Genomic DNA, 23,530 nt, shown 5'->3' with positions numbered 1-23,530 from the left:
TTCAGGGACCAGTTCAGTTTTGAATTGGATTTGAGGGGCCTTCATGTTAGAAGTACCCCATAAATGACCCCATTATAAAAACTGCACCACTCAAAGTATTCGAAATGACATTCAGTGAGTGTGTTAACCCTTTAGGTGTTTCACAGGAATAGCAGCAAAGTGAAGGAGAAAATTCAAAATCTTAATTTTTTACACTGGCATGTTCTTGTAGACCCAATTTATTTTTTATTTTTACAAGGGGTAAAAGGAGAGAAATCCCCCTAAAATTTGTAACCCAATTTCTCTCGAGTAAGAAAATACCTCATATGTGGATGTAAAGTGCTCTGTGGGTGCACTACAAGGCTCAGAAAGGAAGGAGCGACAATGGGATTTTGGAGAGTGAGGTTTTCGGAAATGGTTTTTGGGGGGCACGTCCCATTTAGGAAGCCCATATTGTACCAGAACAGTAAAAAAAAAAAAAAAAAACACATGGCATACTATTTTGGAAACTACACCCTTCAAGGAACGTAACAAGGGGTACAGTGAGCCTTAACACCCCACAGGTGTTTGACGACTTTTCGTTAAAGTTGGATGTGTAAATTAATTTTTTTTTTCACTAAAATGCTGGTTTTCCCCAACATTTTTAATTTTTACAAGGGGTATTAGGAGAAAATGTCGCCAACAGTGGTGCCAGAACAGTGCCCCCCCCCCCCACATGTGACCCTATTTTGGAAACTACTCCCCTCACAGAATTTAAAAAGGGGTGCAGTACGCATTTACACCCCACTAGCATTTCACAGATCTTTGGAACAGTGGGCTGTGCAAATGAAAAATTACATTTTTTATTTTCATGGACCACTGTTCCAAATATCTGTCAGACACCTGTGGGGTGTAAACGCTCACTGTACCCCTTATTACATTACGTGAGGGGTGTAGTTTCCAAAATGGGGTCACATGTTGGGGGGAGTCCATTGTTCTGGCACTATGGGGGCTTTGTAAACACACGTGGCCTTCAATTCCGGACATATTTTCTCTCCAAAAGCCCAATGGCGCTCCTTCTCTTCTGAGCATTGTAGTGCGCCCGCAGAGCACTTTACATCCACAAATGGAGTTTGCTCTTACTCAGAAGAAATGGGGTTACAAATTTCGGGGGGCTTTTTTCCTATTTTCTCTTGTAAAAATGAAAAATTTAGGGTAACACCAGCATTTTAGTTAAAAAAATGTTTTTTTCATTTTTCCATTCAACTTAAACAAAAATTTGTCAAACATCTGTGGGGTGTTAAGGCTCACTACACCCCGTGTTACGTTTCATGTGGGGTGTAGTTTCCAAAATGGGGTCAAATGTGGGTATTTATTTTTTTGCATTTATGTCAGAACTGCTGTAAAATCAGCCACCCCTGTGCAAATCACCAATTTAGGCCTCAAATGTACATAGTGCGCTCTCACTCCTGAGCCTTGTTGTGCGCCCGCAGAGCATTTTACACCCACATATGGGGTATTTCTGTACTCAGGAGAAATTGTGTTACAAATTTTGGGGTCTTTTTTTTTTTTTTACGTCTTGTGAAAATAAAAAATATCGGGCAACATTAGCATGTTAGGGAAAAAAAAATTTTTTCCAACTTTTCCTTTTTATAAGGGGTAAAAGGAGAAAAAGCCCCCCAAAATTTGTAACAAAATTGCTCCCGAGTACAGAAATACCCCATATGTGGCCCTAAACTGTTTCCTTGAAATACGACAGGGCTCCGAAATGAGAGGGCACATGCGCATTTGAGGACTAAATTAGGGATTGCATAGGGGTGGATATAGGGATATTCTACACCAGTGATTCCCAAACAGGGTGCCTCCAGAGTTGTTGTTTTGCAACAGCTGGAGGCTCCATTTTGGAAACACTGCCGTATGATACTTTTTCATTTTTATTGGGGGGAGGGGGGGAGACAGTGTAAGAGGGTTTATATGTAGTGTTTTACCCTTTATTATGTGTAGTGTAGTGTAAAGTAGTGTTTTTAGAGTACATTCGCATAGGCGGGGGTTTACGGTGAGTTTCCCGCTAGGAGTTTGCCGCAGCTCAAACTTGAAGCAGGAAACTCATTTTAAAACCACCCGTGTGAATGTACCCTGTACATTCAAATGGGGGGGGGGGCAATCTTACAGCTGTTGCAAAACTACAACTCCCAGCATGCACTGATAGACCAAGTGTGCTGGGAGTTGTAGTTTTGCAACAGCTGGAGGCACACTGGTTGGAAAACCTTCAGTTAGGGTCTGTTACCTGACTCAGTATGTTCCAATCAGTGTGCCTACAGCTGTTGCAAAACTATACCTCCCAGCATGTACCGATTGCTGAAGGGCATGCTGGGAGATGTAGTTATGCAACAGCAAGAATTTAGAGGGCCACGGTTTAGAAACCACTGCACTGTGATCTCCAAACTGTGGCCCACCAGATGTTATAAAACTACAAATCCCAGCATGCCCAGACAGCAAACAGCTGTGTGGGCATGCTGAGAGTTGTAGTTTTGCAAGATCTAGTGGGCCACAGTTTAGAGACCACTGCACAGTGATCTCCAAACTGTACCCTTCTAAATCTTGCAAAACTACAAGTTCTGGCATGCCCAAACGGCTGTCTTGGCATGCTGAGAGTTGTAGTTTTGCAACATCTGGAGGGCTACAGTTTAGAGACCACTGCATAGTGGTCTCCAAACTGTAGCTCTCCAGATGTTGCAAGGCAGCTACTCACCGGCTTTCGTAGTCTGTTCCATTGGTTAGTGGTGGCTGAATAGAAGTGTGATGTCCCAGTATGGGATATGTTCCTACAGTCCTGTCAGGTTGAGTCCCTGTACGTCCTCAGGGCTCTCCTGCAGTGTTCCCCCATAATGTGAATAGGTTGTATATTAAGTGCAAAGGACCTTTGAAGTGGGTCACATGATTGTTAGTCACATGATAATGTTTGTCACATATTTAAGTCATATGTTTGTTACCCATAGAGCACCAGGTGACCCTCAGTTGGCCTATGGGCTCCTTGCTCAGCCCCCCCCCCCCCCTTTATAAGAGGGGGAGATACTACAATCTCTCTCTTGTGTTTCACTTTCTGCTGAGGTCGTCCAGTCCAGATGTCTCAGGGTCAGTGTCCAGCACATCTGGAGGCCTCAATCCTAAATTGCAGCCACAAATCAGTAAGTCAAGTCATCTTTATCTGCTGTCCTCATCTTCAGTCAAGTTAAGCGTAGTCAGCGTGGCCTGCACCTATAGTCTCTCAAGTCACAAGCTGTGTTACTGGTCACCTCTCTGGGATCCTGGCCAAACTGTATAGACTGCACCATCTGTCTACCTCAGTAAAAGCTACCGTTAACCTTAACCTGGCCTTGAACTATTATTTTCCCTTGCCTAACTTAGGACTAGCGGTACTAACTTAAAGTGGTTACTTAGGCAAACCATGACCTAGCGTCCCGAACACGAAGGGGTTAAAACATCTACCCCTGGGCAACACCATCTGCCCCTTACACAGCACATCACATCCCGACGATACCACAGAAGGTTTATGCACAGTTGCCACAAGACTCTGGAAGACTCTACACCTTGATGTCCGTGGACTCCAGAGGCACCAGTAGCTTCAAATATCTGTTTGCTGCTATGTAATGGTATTTTGCAGCTGCTCTCTTGATCCAATGCATTGATCTGGCAGAAATCTTCCTCACCGTGCCTTTATCTGCACAAACTCGTCTGTGCTCTGAATCAGCCACAAATCTCTTAATAGTGCGATGATCACGCTTAAGTTTTCGTGAAATATCTGATGTTTTCATACCTTGTCCAAGGCATTTAACTATTTCACACTTTTCGGCAGCAGAGAGATCCTTTTTCTTCCCCATATTGTTTGAAAATGGTGTCTGCTTAATAATGTAGAACTAAAGATTATGCATTGCACCATGTGAACCCAGCCTTACAACTTCCTGGTGGTGATGATGCCACCTGAGAGAATGATACAATTATGGGGGCACTTGTCAGTTCTGAGCAGTCGGGGGGGTCCCAGAATCTGTTTCTCTGCTGCCTCTTCTGTACTCGGTTTGCTTTTCTTTTCTTTTTATAACTTTTTTTTTTTTTATATACAAATTTTAAATGTAACAATTTACAAATCTACAAATAGATTCTCAGGCGTCAGGATGAATGATCCACAATATTCTGAGGACAGTGCTCCCCCTAGTGAAGCTTCTGCAGAACATCTCATCCCCCAGAGCTGCAGCACACCTCAACCCCCCAGGAGGATTCACCTGTCACTATTATAAAGATCAATGATAATTTGTGCAGCAAGAATCGGACTTCAGGTTATTGTATTAATTTCTGTATCATACAGGAGATGGAGTTTCTACTTCTGGATGTTATAGGGGCACTCTATCTCACCATGACTATGATAAGGTCCGGCCTCTAGAAGCCATCAGGGGGGTTCAGGGTCGGGGTACTGCTGCAGCGCTTCCCACCACCTCCCTACACAATGAACTACAGCCAGTCACTTGAATAGGGCCATGCTGCAATCCCCTGCACAGCCAGGAGTGGTGCTGGTCCCCGGGTAAAGGAGCCACAATGGTGTCAGTCCCCAGTGCTCAGCTATAAGATGCTGATTATCTTCCTCTCTATCTATCGATATCATCAGGACTTTCCTCCGGGCTCCGGTGCTCAATGAGAGAGGAAGTAAATGAAAGTCCACTTAAAGAAAATCAAGTCGGCACTACCGAACCTCATGCAGTCCTGTGTGTATTGTAGCCAACACTCTCGGCACTTCACCAATTGCTCCTTCCCGGTGCTCATCCAGAAAAATCCAATAATCCAAGCAAAGAAAAAATGCGGAGGCACTAACTTTTTTCTCTATACATTGATAAATGAACCCCAGCGCAGCTCAGCACCCCTGCCTCTAGTAAAGACAGTCTCCCAGCACTGACACACCCTCATTTCTAGCAGGGACCTTCCCCTGCTCAGTCCCAGCATTGGCACCCCCTATCTCTAACAGGGACCCACCCCTGCTCTCCCTTAGCACTGGCACACCCCAATCTCTAGCACAGCCCCCCCCCCCCGCCCAGCCTCAGCACTGGCACATGCCAATCTCTAGCACTGACCCCCGCCCCCCCCCCCCCCCCCCCGCCCAGCCTCAGCACTGGCACACCACCATCTCTAGCATGGACCCGCCCCTGCTCAGGCCTGGCACACCACCATCTCTAGCATGGACCCGCCCCTGCTCAAACACTAAGACCAGGATTATAGGGGGATCTGACTTTTAAGATATCAGTAAATGATTGTGTGATAAAACTTTAGAGGCATCGAATCTTGTCAGAAATGATGGTCCTATTGATCTGATGGGAGTCTCGGTCATGACTGATAAATGAAGACGACACCAAAAATCTGGTCCCCCTTTAGTTGGCTCTCCCAATGATCCTCAGGGTGGGGGGTCCTGGACCGATCTCTGACCCTCCATCCATTAGAAGCCGAGGACATTCAAGAGGAAGAGAGAAAAACAACATAAAAGTGAAGCGATCATTAGATACCAGAAGCTCCGGAGAACCTTCTAGAAGCCGCTCGGCCACTCTATCTGTAATTGAATAAAAGCTTTGGAATAGACTTGACCTTACGTCGCAGCAAAGATCGTGATTATTGACTTCTTGTTTAGAGATAAATATATGGGGGGGGGGGGACTGATGGGGCGAGCGTCACCACCAGGTTGGGATTAACCCCTTACTGATTTATGTACTGACAGAAGTGACGCTCATTCTGGCTCAGACCCTAATATATCTGTCCTTGAGTAAGCTAAGTGAAGCCCAACATGGACTCCCTGTGTGAAAGGGAACTATAGAGGGTATTGTTATATATCCTCCGTGTGCATATGTATACTATAGATGTGGTGGCTAATGAAGGTGATGGCGTGTATGTAGTTCTGGCAGGGTGTGGAGACTGGAATAGAGTTTGTGATGCCAGGGTAGTGTTGACCTCCACACTACAAGGTTAGTAGCTTCCTGGGCCAAGTGCTGAGGTAATAACGACCACAGATGTAGGGTTGCGGAAACTACTCAGTTTTACTCAGGAACTTGCAAAATACACAGGAACAGTTCAATAGTTAGTGCAAAATTTGCCAGAAAAGGGATCACAGTTGCTTCAGGGCACTATGGGTCTTGTAGTACTCACTAACTGACTAGCTTCTTACTTGCTGAATAATGTTTAGACTGGTCTGGATTGGATTGTGTAGCTTGTATAAGACTTAGGAAAGCTGACAAACACTGACTCTGTTTTCCACTTAGGAATCCTGTATCAGGACTTACCGCCAGGTTTAGACGGTAGATTTATAGACTGCAGTTGCCTGAAGCTTTCTATTTTTTTTTCTATCTCCTATAATCCTCTTCTTTGCAAATGAGGTCCGTGGGCTCTCTATGGTTCTTCTTCCCACTGCAGACTTGCTTATAACTGTAATAGATGTCCTGGTCATCGGGATCCTGTGAAATTTTTCATCGTTTTGGAACAGATTAGTTCTGCAACTGGATTTCCTTAGGCATGTGCTCGTGTGGTGAAGTACAGGTCAACAGCAGAGGTCTAATGGTGACCTCCACTCAGTCTCCTCTCCTCTCTAGACTGACTTAAAAAGTACCTGTCACCAAATAAGCATTTCTTAACTAACTCAGGCTATGTTCCCTAACACTCCTCCCTTCCTTAAAACAAAAATTCAGAGCTTTAAAAAGCTCTGTATCTTACCTTTATTCTTGCTCACATAGTACCATCTCCCAGCAGGAGAAAGTGGGTGTTTCTCAGAAGGCATGACATCACTGAAGCCTGCTGGGGGACGACTTCCGTCCTCACATGATTGCAGTGCTGTGATGAATAGAAGACCTCAAACTCTGTGTAGCTTTCAGTGAGGCTCTGTGCAGCTTTCAGTGAGGCTCTGTGCAGCTTTCAGTGAGTCTCTGTGCAGCTTTCAGTGAGGCTCTGTGCAGCTTTCAGTGAGGCTCTGTGCAGCTTTCAGTGAGGCTCTGTGCAGCTTTCAGTGAGGCTCTGTGCATGTTTCAGTTAGGCTCTATGCATGTTTCAGTGAGGGTCTGTGCAGCTTTCAGTGAGGCTCTGTGCAGCTTTCAGTGAGGCTCTGTGCATGTTTCAGTGAGGCTCTATGCATGTTTCACTGAGGTTCTGTGCATGTTTCAGTGAGGCTCTGGAGCTTTCAGTGAGGCTCTATGCATGTTTCAGTGAGGCTCTGTGCAGCTTTCAGTGAGGCTCTATGCATATTTCAGTGAGGCTTTGTGCAGCTTTCAGTGAGGCTCTGTGCAGCTTTCAGTGAGGCTCTACAGTGGAAATCAAAAGTTTTTGCACCCAAGGTAAAAAATGTTATTACTGTGCATAAAGAAGCCAAGGAAAGATGGAAAAATCTCCAAAAGGCATCAAATTACAGATTAGACATTCTTATAATATGTCAAAAGTTAGATTTTATTTCCATCATTTACACTTTCAAAATAACAGAAAACAAAAAAATGGCATCTGCAAAAGTTTGGGCACCCTGCAGAGTTAATATCTTGTACGGCCCCCTTTGGCAAGTATCACAGCTTGTAAACACTTTTTGTAGCAGCCAAGAGCCTTTCAATTCTTGTTTGAGGTATCTTTGCCCATTCTTCCTTACAAAAGTCTTCCAGTTCTTTGAGATTTCTGGGCTGTCTGTCACACACTGCTCTTTTAAGGTCTATCCATAGATTTTCAATTATGTTGAGGTCAGGAGATTGTGAAGGCCATGGTAAAACCTTCAGTTTACGCCTCTTGATGTAATCCCCGTGGATTTCGAGGTGTATTTAGGATCATTATCCATCCTCTCTTTAACTTCAGCTTTTTCACAGATGGCATCAAGCCACACCCACTTCTTATCATCTTTCTTAGAGAGTGGTGGTTAAAATCTAAAAATTTTGGAACAAACAAGAAAATATTTTTTATAGAAAACTGAAAAGTAACGTAATAAATCCCCTCGAAATCTGTTCCAGGACTTGTGCAGAATCCTGTCCCTTTAAGAGCGGAGGCGCAGGTGGAGTGTTCCTGTCTCCGTGCGTTTCCTGCTTCCTCGCTGTAATTGTTCATCATTATTGCAGATGGAAAGAAAGTGGAAGCGTCCACTCGTTGCGTTCTCGTTCGCACCACATATTTCGCTCTCGCCGGGGACATATGGTATGGACGTCTGCGCTAAGTGGACTTTTCAACGATCCGCTGGATAAACATTTAGAGGAAACTCTGCAGATAAATCTGCGGGACCAGGCGATGGGCCGCGCCGCTCCGCGCACTTCTGCCTCACACTAGATCAGTATTTCCAGGCAGAGAACGTTCCAGGGAGCAGGAATTGTTTTTAGATTGCGCTGGTGGCTATTTATGGGGTGCGGGACTTGGCCATCCGAATTGGAAAAATAAATGTAAAATAAAAAATAAATACTTGAGCCTTTAATTGCGCTGTAAAAGCGCTCGGAGGACGTGGAGAATTCTCAGCGTCTTTGGAGAACATTCTGATGAAGAGATTTTACGTAATTTCATTAGATAAATATCCTTTCTGCCTTTGCACCAAAAATAACAAAGCGAATGCGCTGCGCCGACCGCACTTCCCCGCGCTTTAATGGGCGGCAGGCTGCGGCTGCTGTGTCGCTTTTTACAGCCCATTAATAGTATACAGGCTGGTTCATAACTCAGAGCGATCGGATGGGGGGGTGATGCTTACTTTGGGGAAACGCCCCCCGCGCAGCCTCCGCTCTACAGCCAGTAGCTGATTCAGCTCATTGTACAAATTACTGAACCTGCCGCCAAATATCAGACGAGCAAAGTTTACACATAAGTGCAAATATGTTCAACCGATCAGTACAGGCCATCTGTGAGAGACACGCACTGCGCAAAATAGCTTTACCGCAGTTAAAATAAACTTTATCCAACATCTAATCGGTGGAAGTGATAGATATCTGATCGGTGGAAGTGATAGATATCTATCGGTAGAAGTGATAGATATCTGATCGGTGGAGGTGATAGATATCTGATCGGTGGAGGTGATAGATATCTGATCGGTGGAGGTGATAGATATCTGATCGGTGGTGGTGATATATATCTGATCGGTGGAGGTGATAGATATCTGATCGGTGGAGGTGATATATATCTGATCGGTGGAGGTGATAGATATCTGATCGGTGGTGGTGATAGATATCTGATTGGTGGAGGTGATATATATCTGATCGGTGGAGGTGATAGATATCTGATTGGTGGGGGTGATAGATATCTGATCGGTGGTGGTGATAGATATCTGATCGGTGGTGGTGATAGATATCTGATCGGTGGAGGTGATAGATATCTGATCGGTGGAAGTGATAGATATCTGATCGGTGGTGGTGATAGATATCTGATCGGTGGAGGTGATAGATATCTGATCGGTGGAGGTGATAGATATCTGATCGGTGGTGGTGATAGATATCTGATCGGTGGAAGTGATAGATATCTGATTGGTGGGGGTGATAGATATCTGATCGGTGGGGGTGATAGATATCTGATCGGTGGAGGTGATAGATATCTGATCGGTGGAGGTGATAGATATCTGATCGGTGGGGGTGATACATATCTGATTGGTGGAGGTGATAGATATCTGATCGGTGGAGGTGATAGATATCTGATCGGTGGAGGTGATAGATATCTGATTGGTGGTGGTGATACATATCTGATCGGTGTTGGTGATAGATATCTGATCAGTGGAGGTGATAGATATCTGATCGGTGGGGGTGATAGATATCTGATCGGTGGGGGTGATAGATATCTGATCAGTGGAGGTGATATATATCTGATCGGTGGAAGTGATAGATATCTGAACGGTGGAGGTTATAGATATCTGATCGGTGGTGGTGATACATATCTGATCGGTGGAGGTGATACATATCTGAACGGTTGAGGTGATAGATATCTGATCGGTGGAGGTGATAGATGTCTGATCGGTGGAGGTGATAGATATCTGATCGGTGGATGTGATAGATATCTGATCGGTGGAGGTGATAGATATCTGATCGTTGGAAGTGATAGATATCTGATCGGTGGAAGTGATAGATATCTGATCGGTGGGGGTGATATATATCTGATCGGTGGGGGTGATATATCTGATCAGTGGGGGTGATAGATATCTGATCGGTGGAGGTGATAGATATCTGATCGGTGGATGTGATAGATATCTGATCGGTGGAGGTGATAGATATCTGATCGGTGGAAGTGATAGATATCTGATCGGTGGGGGTGATATATATCTGATCGGTGGGGGTGATATATCTGATCAGTGGGGGTGATAGATATCTGATCGGTGGAGGTGATAGATATCTGATCGGTGGGGGTGATAGATATCTGATCGGTGGGGGTGATAGATATCTGATCGGTGGGGGTGATAGATATCTGATCAGTGGAGGTGATATATATCTGATCGGTGGGGGTGATAGATATCTGATCGGTGGAGGTGATTGATATCTGATCGGTGGAGGTGATAGATATCTGATCGGTGGAGGTGATTGACATCTGATCGGTGGTGGTGATAGATATCTGATCGGTGGAGGTGATAGATGTCTGATCACTGGGGGTGATACATATCTGATCGGTGGAGGCGATAGATATCTGATCAGTGGAGGTGATAGATATCTGATCGGTGGAGGTGATTGATATCTGATCGGTGGAGGTGATAGATATCTGATCGGTGGAGGTGATAGATATCTGATCGGTGGAGGTGATAGATATCTGATCGGTGGAGGTGATAGATATCTGATCGGTGGAGGTGATACATATCTGATCGGTGGAGGTGATAGATATCTGATCGGTGGAGGTGATAGATATCTGATCGGTGGAGGTGATAGATATCTGATCGGTGGAGGTGATAGATATCTGATCGGTGGTGGTGATACATATCTGATCGGTGGAGGTGATAGATATCTGATCGGTGGTGGTGATAGATATCTGATCGGTGGGGGTGATAGATATCTGATCGGTGGAGGTGATAGATATCTGATCGGTTGAGGTGATAGATATCTGATCGGTGGAGGTGATAGATATCTGATCGGTGGAGGTGATAGATATCTGATCGGTGGAGGTGATAGATATCTGATCGGTGGTGGTGATAGATATCTGATCGGTGGTGGTGATAGATATCTGATCGGTGGAGGTGATAGATATCTGATCGGTGGTGGTGATAGATATCTGATCGGTGGTGGTGATAGATATCTGATCGGTGGTGGTGATAGATATCTGATCGGTGGAGGTGATAGATATCTGATCGGTGGAGGTGATAGATATCTGATCGGTGGAGGTGATAGATATCTGATCGGTGGAGGTGATAGATATCTGATCGGTGGTGGTGATAGATATCTGATCGGTGGTGGTGATAGATATCTGATCGGTGGTGGTGATAGATATCTGATCGGTGGAGGTGATAGATATCTGATCGGTGGTGGTGATAGATATCTGATCGGTGGGGGTGATAGATATCTGATCGGTGGAGGTGATAGATATCTGATCGGTTGAGGTGATAGATATCTGATCGGTGGAGGTGATAGATATCTGATCGGTGGAGGTGATAGATATCTGATCGGTGGAGGTGATAGATATCTGATCGGTGGTGGTGATAGATATCTGATCGGTGGTGGTGATAGATATCTGATCGGTGGAGGTGATAGATATCTGATCGGTGGTGGTGATAGATATCTAATCGGTGGTGGTGATAGATATCTGATCGGTGGTGGTGATAGATATCTGATCGGTGGTGGTGATAGATATCTGATCGGTGGAGGTGATAGATATCTGATCGGTGGAGGTGATAGATATCTGATCGGTGGAGGTGATAGATATCTGATCGGTGGAGGTGATAGATATCTGATCGGTGGTGGTGATAGATATTTGATCGGTGGAGGTGATAGATATCTGATCGGTGGTGGTGATAGATATCTGATCGGTGGTGGTGATATATATCTGATCGGTGGAGGTGATAGATATCTGATCGGTGGAGGTGATATATATCTGATCGGTGGAGGTGATAGATATCTGATCGGTGGTGGTGATAGATATCTGATAGGTGGAGGTGATATATATCTGATCGGTGGAGGTGATAGATATCTGATCGGTGGGGGTGATAGATATCTGATCGGTGGAGGTGATAGATATCTGATCGGTGGTGGTGATAGATATCTGATCGGTGGAGGTGATATATATCTGATCGGTGGAGGTGATAGATATCTGATCGGTGGGGGTGATAGATATCTGATCGGTGGAGGTGATATATATCTGATCGGTGGAGGTGATAGATATCTGATCGGTGGGGGTGATAGATATCTGATTGGTGGAGGTGATATATATCTGATCGGTGGGGGTGATAGATATCTGATCGGTGGAGGTGATAGATATCTGAGCGGTGGAGGTGATAGATATCTGATCGGTGGTGGTGATATATATCTGATCGGTGGAGGTGATACATATCTGATCGGTGGAGGTGATAGATATCTGATCGATGGAGGTGATAGATATCTGATCGGTGGAGGTGATAGATATCTGATCGGTGGAGGTGATAGATATCTGATCGGTGGTGGTGATAGATATCTGATCGGTGGTGGTGATAGATATCTGATCGGTGGGGGTGATAGATATCTGATCGTTGGAGGTGATACATATCTGATCGGTGGGGGTGATAGATATCTGATCGGTGGTGGTGATAGATATCTGATCGGTGGGGGTGATAGATATCTGATCGTTGGAGGTGATACATATCTGATCGGTGGGGGTGATAGATATCTGATCGGTGGTGGTGATAGATATCTGATCGGTGGGGGTGATAGATATCTGATCGGTGGAGGTGATACATATCTGATCGGTGGGGGTGATAGATATCTGATCGGTGATGTTGTGATCCTGGGGGTCCCAGCAGATGGACCCCCCACGGATCAGGTATAGGACATCTGTGCTTCTTCTAATATGTTTACATTGTAACAATCCCTCAGTTTGCGCTCAGTCTCTTTTCACTACATTTGATAACTTGGATGTCCATTCTTTGGCGGACAATAAAGCAAAAGAAAAAAGGCAAAAAGAATATGGAAGCTTCATCCACATAATCTGAGAGTTATTAAATGTAATAAAGCGCCAAATAGTAAATGAGGTAAAACAAACAGCAATAAATATATATGTGACAAAATAATGACCATAAAATAGACGACAACTCCATGAAGCTGATGACGGGAGTGATGGCCGTGTATCCGAGCCCCCATCGTTCTCTCTGCCCCTCACCCGTCCGCCATGGATCTGCTCACCCCGCGCAGGTCACCGGTGCTCAGCTAATCCCCATCTGTTATACACATCACTGAGGTGTGAATCATTAGGCGTCTCAGACCGGCGAAAATTTGGCAACTCTCGGCCACCAATTAAAAAAGGAAATTTATCAGAATGGCTGGAAAATGTGTGTAAGGTTGGAATATTCCGGAACGCTGTCCTATAAATTACACGTATGGGAGATAGCGGAAAATAATAATAAGAAAGACCCGGAAAATTCTCACATAATTGTAAATAATGAGTCTCGCTGGGATCTGGAATAAACAGGAGGAAGATTGTTTGACACGGACACCATAGATCATTACCGTACCTGATGGACAACCTCGCCTTATACACAATGAGGGGTACATATGGGGGATCAAAGGAGGGATCACAGGACTCCCATCACAGGAAGGACAGGACCCCAATCACAGGAGGGATCACAGGACCCCCATCACAGGAGGGATCACAGGACCCCACCACAGGAGGGATCACAGGACCCCCATCACAGGAGGGATCACAGGACCCCCATCACAGGAGGGATCACAGGACCCCATCACAGGAAGGATCACAGGACCCCCATCACAGGAGGGATCACAGGACCCCCATCACAGGAAGGATCACAGGACCCCCATCACAGGAAGGATCACAGGACCCCCATCACAGGAGGGATCACAGAACCCCCATCACAGGAGGGATCACAGGACCCCCATCACAGGAAGGATCACAGGACCCCCATCACAGGAGGGATCACAGGACCCCCATCACAGGAAGGATCACAGGACCCCCATCACAGGAAGGATCACAGGACCCCCATCACAGGAGGGATCACAGGACCCCCATCACAGGAAGGATCACAGGACCCCCATCACAGGAGGGATCACAGGACCCCCATCACAGGAAGGATCACAGGACCCCCATCACAGGAAGGATCACAGGACCCCCATCACAGGAGGGATCACAGGACCCCCATCACAGGAAGGATCACAGGACCCCCATCACAGGAGGGATCACAGGACCCCTATCACAGGAGGGATCACAGGACCCCATCACAGGAGGGATCACAGGACCCCCATCATAAGAGGGATCACAGGATCCCATCACAGGAGGGATCACAGTACCCCACCACAGGAGGGATCACAGGATCTCATCACAGGAGGGATCACAGGACCCCCATCATAAGAGGGATCACAGGATCCCATCACAGGAGGGATCACAGGACCCCACCACAGGAGGGATCACAGGACCCCACCACAGGAGGGATCACAGGACCCCCCCATCACAGAAGGGATCACAGGACCCCCATCATAGGAGGGATCACAGGACCCCACCACAGGAAGGATCACAGGACCCCACCACAGGAGGGATCACAGGAACCCTATCACAGGAGGGATCACAGGACCCCCATCATAAGAGGGATCACAGGATCCCATCACAGGAGGGATCACAGGACCCCACCACAGGAGGGATCACAGGACCCCCATCACAGGAAGGATCACAGGACTCCCATGACAGAAGGGATCACAGGACCCCCATCACAGGAGGGATCATAGGACCCCCATTACAGAAGGGATCACAGGACCCCACCACAGGAGGGATCACAGGACCCCCATCACAGGAAGGATCACAGGACTCCCATGACAGAAGGTATCACAGGACCCTCATCACAGGAGGGATCATAGGACCCTCATTACAGGAGGGATCACAGGACTCCCATGACAGGAGGGATCACAGGACCCCCATAACAGGAGGGATCACAGGACCCCATCACAGGAGGAATCATAGGACCCTCATTACAGGAGGGATCACAGGACCCCATCACAGGAGGGATCATATGACCCTCATTACAGGAGGGATCACAGGACCCCCATCACAGGAGGGATAACAGGACAACATCACATGAGGGATTACAGGACCCCAATTACAGAAGGGATCACAGGACCCCCATTACAGAAGGGATCACAGGACCCCATCACAGGAGGGATAACAGGACAACATCACATGAGGGATTACAGGACCCCAATTACAGAAGGGATCACAGGACCCCCATTACAGAAGGGATCACAGGACCCCCATTACAGAAGGGATCACAGGACCCCCATTACATTGCTCTTCAGTATCTTCTGTGTCCTCAAGATCCTTGGAGTCATGTCCTCATTGTTCCTCTAAGTCTCTCCCTCCTGTATCCTCTCTGTCTATCTTCTCCACATTTCCTCTTATTCCATTATTGTTACTTTTCCTTCCATCGCTGTCCTTCCCCTCTATTATCCACTCATTCCCCTTCCTTCCTCTTTCCTTTCTTCTTCCACTGTCTGATCTCTTTCCTTTTTTCTTCTTTCCTTCTCTCCTTTCTCCCCCCTTAGTGCTCATAGATTGTAAGCTCCTGTGTCTACCCTGGTATGGACCTGACCGTCTTTTTTACCATCATGTTCCGCACTGTACGCCGCTGCAGAGGTTGATGGCGCTATATTATATATTTATATAAGTAAATAGAGGAGCAGCGTTCCGGCTCCCTCAGTCTCTCTACTTATTATAGGAGGAGCAACTGCTTAAGAGATTTACGGTTATGAATACAATGTATTTACCGGGAACGGTCGATGCGCCGATGATGTCACCAGAGGGACGGCCGCTGCTCTTCAATGGAATCTGTAGGCTACAATTCACATTCTACTGACGCTGTTAGATGTTGGGACAAGAGACACCTAGGACCTTTTATATATCTGTCTGTGCTTCTATAATATAGACAGATGCTTTTACATATGTCATTCCCAATGCCTCCTATCTCCCCTCCCTTCTCTGATTGACAGCTGAAAGCAAAGCCCTATTTCCAAATCTTGTTCCTGTGCTGTGCATATAAATTTATTTAGAAACAGGGCTCAGCTTCCATCTGACTGGAAATCAAGCTGGGGTTGGGATGGAAGGTGGAGCAAATAGGCATTTCATTCCTCAGAGGTTTTCATAAGCCCCTGGAGTGCTAAGGACTAAGGACCTCCTCACTCCCCCTCCAATCCCTGATTGACAGTTTGCTGGAAGCTGAGCCCTGTATCAAGATTTCGCACCTACATACAATTTGTATTCAGAGATTAGGAAACAGGTCTCGGCTTCCATCTTACTTCCAATCTTGGATGGGAGGGGGAGTGAGGAGACTTAGGAAAACCTCTGAGGACTGGAACAACTCCCAGCTCCCACTCCTTTCCCAATCCGTGCTTGACTGACAGTCAACTGGAAGCCAAGTCCTGTTTCTAAATCAAGTTGTATGCACCGCGCAGGAACAAGATTTGGAAACAGGGCTCGGCTTCCAGCTGACTGTCAATAAGGGATGGGAGGGGGAGTGAGGAGGTGTTACAGTCCTCAACACTTTAGGGGTTTGGGAACGCTTCTTTGACACTTGGCATTAGTGAATTCTTCTACAACAGACATATGAGAGGCACAACACTTTAGGGGTCTTCTACGACAGACATATGAGAGTCGCAACACTTTAGGGGTTTGGGAACGCCTCTTTGACAATTGGCATTAGTGAATTCTTCTACAACAGACATATGAGAGACACAACACTTTAGGGGTCTTCTACGACAGACATATGAGAGGCACAACACTTTAGGGGTCTTCTACGACAGACATATGAGAGACACAACACTTTAGGGGTCTTCTATGACAGACATATGAGAGGCACAACACTTTAGGGGTCTTCTACGACAGACATATGAGAGGCACAACACTTTAGGGGTCTTCTATGACAGACATATGAGAGACACAACACTTTAGGGGTCTTCTACGACAGACATATGAGAGGCACAACACTTTAGGGGTCTTCTACGACAGACATATGAGAGGCACAACACTTTAGGGGTCTTCTATGACAGACATATGAGAGACACAACACTTTAGGGGTCTTCTACGACAGACATATGAGAGGCACAACACTTTAGGGGTCTTCTATGACAGACATATGAGAGACACAACACTTTAGGGGTCTTCTACGACAGACATATGAGAGACACAACACTTTAGGGGTCTTCTACGACAGACATATGAGAGGCACCAGGCGTCATCTTCTCCTCACAGCATCCCACAGTGTCAGTAGTTTGGAATGTGAATTGCGGCCGACAGATTCATCCCTTCCCTCTTTGGCGATTTTTCATTTTTGCACTTTTGTTTTTTCCCTCCTCATCTTCTAAAAATCATAACACTTTAAATGTTCCATCTAAAATTCCATATGAGGGCTCGTTCTTTGCGCCAACAATTTTACTTTGTAATACCCTTCCTAATTTCACTACAAAATCTACGGCGAAACCAGAAAAAAATTGCACCTCATATTAATTCTGTAGGTCCATACGGTCGCAAGGATACCCAATTTATATAGGTTGGATTTTTATTTTACTACTAAAAGAAATTATAACTACATGCACCAAAATTTATACGTTAAAAAATGTCCTCTTCTGACCCCTATGACTTTTTTAATTTTCTGTATAAGGGGCGGTATAAGGGCTCATATTTTGTGCCTTGATGTGAAGTTTTTATTGGTACCATTTTTGTTTTGATTGGACTTTTTAATCACTTTTTATAAATTTTGTTCTGGTATAAAAGTGACCAAAAATACGCTATTTTGGATTTTGAAATTTTTTTATGTGCACGCCATTGACCATGAGGTTTAGTTAACAATACAATTTTATAATTCGGACATTTACGCACGCGGCGATACTGCATATGTTTATTTTTATTTACAATTTTTTTATGGGAAAAGGGCTGATTCAAAATTTTATGAGGGAAGGGGTTGAATCACATTTATTAACACTTTATTTTCACTTTTTTTTTTTTTGCAATGTTATAGCTCCCATAGAGGATTATAACACTGCACACACTGATTTCCTGCACTGATCACTGCCACGCAATAGCATGGCATTGATCAGTGTTATTGCTGCAATCGGACAGCGAGGAGGCAGGTAGGGATCCTCCTCGCGTACTGCAAGCTGTTCGGGATGCTACGATTTCACCCCGGTGGTCCTGAACAGCAGCACTGAGCTAACCAGCAATGTTTACTTTCGTTTTAGACGCGGCGTCTAAAGGGTTAATGCCGGACTTCAGCCCGATCGGTGATGACCGGCATTAGCCGTGGGTTTTGGTTGCCTGTAGCAACCGGGACCCACCGGGTATGATGCACGCTCACCTGCTGAGTACGCGTCAGGCCTTGGGAGCCGCAGATGGACGTTAGTGAACGTCCATTTGCGGCAATAGATTAAAGGGGTAATCCGGTGAAAAACATTATTATTTTATTTTTTTATATTAACTGGCTCCAGAAAGTTAAACAGATATGTAAATTAATCTTAATCCTTCCAATACTTATCAGCTGCTGTAGTTGTGTAGCTCTTTCCAGTCTGACCGCAGTACTTTCTGCTGACACCTTTGTCTGTCTCAGGAACTGTCCAGAGCTCTGGACAGTTCCTGACATGGACAGAGGTGTCAGCAGAGAGCACTGTGGTCAGACAGAAAAGAACAACTCAACTTTAGCAGCTGATAAGTACTGGAAGGATTAAGAATTTTTAATAGAAGTAATTTACAAATCTGTTTAACTTTCTGAAGCCAGTTCATATGAAAAAAAATGTTTTAATTGTTTTGATTGCTTTAAAGGGGCACCGGAGTACCCCTTTAAAGCAATCAAGATGGCTGCTACTTAGAGGGACCCCCATAGTTATGGAAAGCTGACACTATGGACCCCCCATCAATGTATGAATATAATAGATTTTTAGTTAAAGGAGTAGTCCAGTGGTGATTCAGTGGTGAGCAACTTATCCCCTATCCTAAGGATAGGGGATAAGTTGCAGATCGCGGGGGGTCCGACCGCTGGGGCCCCCTGCGATCTCCTGTACGGAGCCCCGACAGCCGGCGGGAAGGGGGCGTGTCGACCTCCGCACGAGGCGGCGGCCGACACGCCCCCTCAATACAACTCTATGGCAGAGCCGAAGCGCTGCCTTCGGCAATCTCCGGCTCTGTCATAGAGATGTATTGAGGGGGCGTGTCGGCCGCCGCCTCGTGCGGGGGTCGACACCCGCTATCTCGGCGGAGAGCCGGGGCCCCGTACAGAGAGATCGCAGGGGGCCCCAGCGGTCGGACCCCCCGCGATCTCAAACTTATCCCCTATCCTTAGGATAGGGGATAAGTTTTTCACCACTGGACTACCCCTTTAATACCAAATTTTGTGTAAATCTTTCCTGGGCGGAGCTTAATTGACACATGACTGTGTGCAGCCAATGCCCATGGACAGGAAATGGAAACTATAGGCAGGCGTTGTCATGGAGATAACTGCATTGAAGAGCTACAGGGTGTGAATACTTTACCCTGTGCAGGTGGAGCAGACACTCTGGGGAGAAGGGTCTGTGTTTTAAACATAAGATTTATGTTAAATCCTGTCCGGTGCACGCAGGGTTAACCCTTCCCGTATTTTTCCGGCGCGGCCTCCCTATAAGTAATGGATTTGCTGTAGGTGACTCCATAGAACGATTGTCAAAACCCGCGATTTACGATCCGTCGAATCCCATTTGTGTAGCAGCTTGATTGCAATCAAAATAAGTCGCCAAAAGAAAACGCTTCAGCCCGCGATTTATGGTGACCATAAAACCGTATCTGGAAGCCAAGAAAACCGCAGGTAGCGCCTATAAAGCCACCGAAATTTGGAATGATGTGATTTATCCGGCGCTATAGAAAAACGTACAAATATAGGGGAGGAAATACAAAATCCAATCCCCAACCTGCGGCTGTCCGGGCATGCTGGGAGTTGTAGTTTCACAACAGTTGGAGATCACCGCTGTACAGGGTGAGGGGAGCGGCACAGCCCCTGGTTAAGTGTGATGTAGATTTTTTTTCGGAATTCCTAGCAATTTTTTGGTGCAATAGACCACGCCCCTCCAACAAAGCCCCACCTACTTAAAAAAAACTATCTGGAAACTGGGATATAGCCCACCAAATGTATACGGTACTTTTGCGCCTTTTTCTTTAGACACTTATTGTGTACACTTTTTTGTGCCAAAAGCGCCAAATGTAATTTGTACGGTAATTTGGTGCATCCCCCCCCCCCCCCCCCCCCCCGCGCACTTTTTTTCTTGCCTTGTGAATTCCCACGCCGCACATTAGAGGAATGATGTGCAAAAATTTAGCAACTTCTTAAGTAGTCGCAAATAATAAAATAATAAGTCTAAAATTCGAAGCCCCACCCCAAACATCTGATAGAGCGCAATAGGATTGGCGCATCACATAAGAAGTGCGTTTTTTTGCGCAATAAATATTTTTTTACGCAAATCATAAATGCAACATGTCTATCCTGAAATTGGAAAAAAAAAAATTAAACCCATAGTGGGGCGTTTATCATTGCTTTTTGCGCAATTTTCTCATTTTTGTATTTTTTCACTTGGAGGGGGCGTGGCCACGCCCCCTCCAAGTGAAAAAAAACAAAAATGACAAAATTGCGCAAAAACTATGATAAACGCCCCCATTTACTTATTTTTTTTCCATTCCCCTTTCCCCCATTTTCAGGATCTCTGTTACTGTCAGTGAATATCCTGAAATAGGAAAAAAAATATTTAACACATAGAGGGGCGTTGATCATTGTTTTTGCGCAATTTTGTCATTTTTGTATTTTTTCACTTGGAGGGGGCGTGGCCACGCCCCCTCCAAGTGAAAAAATACAAAAATGACAAAATTGCGCAAAAACAATGATCAACGCCCCCATTTACTTATTTTTGTTCCCCTCCCCCTTCCCCCATTTTCAGGATCTCTGTTACTGTCAGTGAATAGAAATGAAGACCCGGCCAAGCGGCGCTCACTATGGATAGCAGTATAAACCGCCATAAATCGCCGCGTTGCCCCTAATACTATGTCATATAGGAGTAATCATGGTGGATAAAAGCGGCGCCATCACTTACGTACTTTTCCACCTTTGGAGCTATAACGTTATATCTAGAAGAAAGTAAATCTGCGGCAGCGGACAGCGGGACGAGGAATGGCGCGCTTCGTGCTGCAGCTAATTCTCTGGAATAATGTAACAATGATTCAGCGCCAAATATATCAGCGTTTACCAGGACGTTATAAGCCGCTCGTCCTACGGCTCCCGCCATATAACACGCGCCGGTGGAAGCTCATTACGAATTTATCATCGGGATGAAGTCGCCTCCTTCTGAAGAGCGCCGATTCCCAATAACGTTTTTATTGTCTGTGTTCGGGGGAGATAGTGGTTGTAATGACGGGCGCCAGAATCACGGGCAGATTGTGAGGACTGAACAGTGTACTCAGCTGCGCCACGTAATACCGCACCCTTTCACCGGCCGCCATGAACATCTGCTTCCTGATTAGTCTTCTTCGGAGATACGATACGCGGCAGGTGGCATTCGCCACTCTGAAGTCTAAGATTTAAGCCGATGGCGCCAATTGTACAAATGTCTAAAAACGAAAATCCTATAAGGCTTAAGCCAAATACTTAAATATTTAGCAAATCCTATTTAGCCGTAAAATCAATAGCGCTATTAGGATGGCGTCCGGGGCGGCCGAAGATGCTGGCGAGCGGTGGGGGCGGCGTTCCCCGTGTCAGGACGCAGCGGCTGTTTATTCTTAGTAATCTGGGATGAGGGCGCCGTCCGCACACAACTCTAATCTGTTTGCCCAATTTATTATCAGTCGTCCAGGAAAAATAAATCCGCGGTAATTACGGATCGGGAACGCATGTTTTATCCAATCTGACGATGACCTGCACTGAGACAAGGTCACGAAGCATCAGAAGTGCAGGCGCTCAGAAATTTACCTGCAGATTCAGAATGAGACCACCTGGACGGGCGTTGACTCTGCAGAGGATCCGTCATATGAGCTTTATGAGATGTCTCTATCCAGCCTGTAGTGTAAAGTATGGAGGGGTTGTTTTCATTACTACGAATCCACCCATCATCCAGTGTATATGTAAATGAACAATCCATCCAGTCCAGCGAAACTACAACTCTCATCATGCCCAGGCAGCCAAAGGTCGACCTGTTTACACTCAGCAGAGGTACACTGATACATTGTAACCAGCCCTCAGCTGTGAGCAGGATTGGGTTATGTTGGATTTTGTTTACTTTTTGGATTTTTCCTCCAGTTCTCTGTAATCCGCCTGCACTGTGAAGTCTGGAAGTTTTCACTTTACAATACTACAACTTACCTAAAGAAGAGAATTGCGCTCGCTGTGGTTGTCGCTGTCGGCTGGTGGGGCTGATTTTTTTGGGGTCTTCCTATGACAGGTCTGGACTCAGCAGTATATATATATATATATATATGATCTGTGACTCGCTATGCAGAGCTGCATACAATGCAGATTTACTGTGCAAAGAGAGAAGATTCAGCTGGGGATTTGAGTGAGACGCTGAATTCTGCTGTAGAACATTCATCTTCATCTCCGCCGCCCAAAGCCATGATAATGAGGACGCACCACAACCAAGGAGAGCGCAGAAAGACAATGAGGGGACTGCTGACTACTGCAAACTCTGTGCAGGTGCATCTGACAATGGGGGTCATTCCCTGGTCACAAGGATGAAAAGTAATTCCCTGGCCATCAGGTGTATTGTGTAGAGGGATTACATAACCATCTGGATACATTGGGTGAAGAGATTCCCCAGACATATGTATAGTGATCCCCTAACCATTTGGTACATTAGATTAAGTAATTCCCCGCCCATCAGGATACATTGGGAGACAAGATATCTCAGCCATCGGGATACATTGGGTGAAGTGATTCCCTGGTCAGCAGGATACATTGAGTGAAGTAATTCCCCTTCCACCAGGATACGCTGGGTAAAGTAATTCCCCTGCCATCAGGATACGCTGGGTGACAAGATTTCACTGGGTGAAGTGATTCCCCGGCCAGCAGTTTGTATTATGTCAAGTGATTCTTCAGCTGTTCCAATCTATAATTTGGTAAGCTGCAGAATAACATTTGACAGCATAAAAAGAAGAACACCGAAGAGCTTCCTCTGACCATCACATCAGATGAGATTATGCTTCAATGAGATGCTGAATACTTCTGTAGAACATTCATCTTCATAGCATCAAAATCATGATAATGAGGATTCACAGCAACCAAGGAGCGTACAGAAAGAAAATGAGGGGAACTGCTGATTAGTGCAAGATTAGTGCAAGTGAATCTAACAATGAACAAAGTGATTCTCCAATCATAAGGATGCAATGGCTGAAGTGATTCCCCTGCCATCAAGATGCATTATGTTGAGTGATTCCTCCATTCTGCTTGATTCCT

General features: G+C 45.8%; 1 long non-coding RNA gene across 2 annotated transcripts in view; it reads right to left on the bottom strand.

Moving 5' to 3' along the window:
• The window catches only part of LOC130295537 (uncharacterized), a 106,003-nt gene extending 84,644 nt beyond the window's left edge, over window positions 1–21,359 (bottom strand). For both annotated transcript variants that reach the window (XR_008848891.1, XR_008848890.1), the window contains exon 1: window positions 21,184–21,359. This is a non-coding gene — a long non-coding RNA (uncharacterized LOC130295537). The remainder of the gene's footprint in view (window positions 1–21,183) is intronic.
• Window positions 21,360–23,530: the final 2,171 nt, after the last annotated feature.

The sequence above is a fragment of the Hyla sarda genome, chromosome 11 (assembly GCF_029499605.1).
Source record: "Hyla sarda isolate aHylSar1 chromosome 11, aHylSar1.hap1, whole genome shotgun sequence".
NCBI classification, from domain to species: domain Eukaryota; kingdom Metazoa; phylum Chordata; class Amphibia; order Anura; family Hylidae; genus Hyla; species Hyla sarda.
Note: the sequence above shows the minus strand (reverse complement) of the source record. Positions and strands in the feature narration are given on the sequence as shown.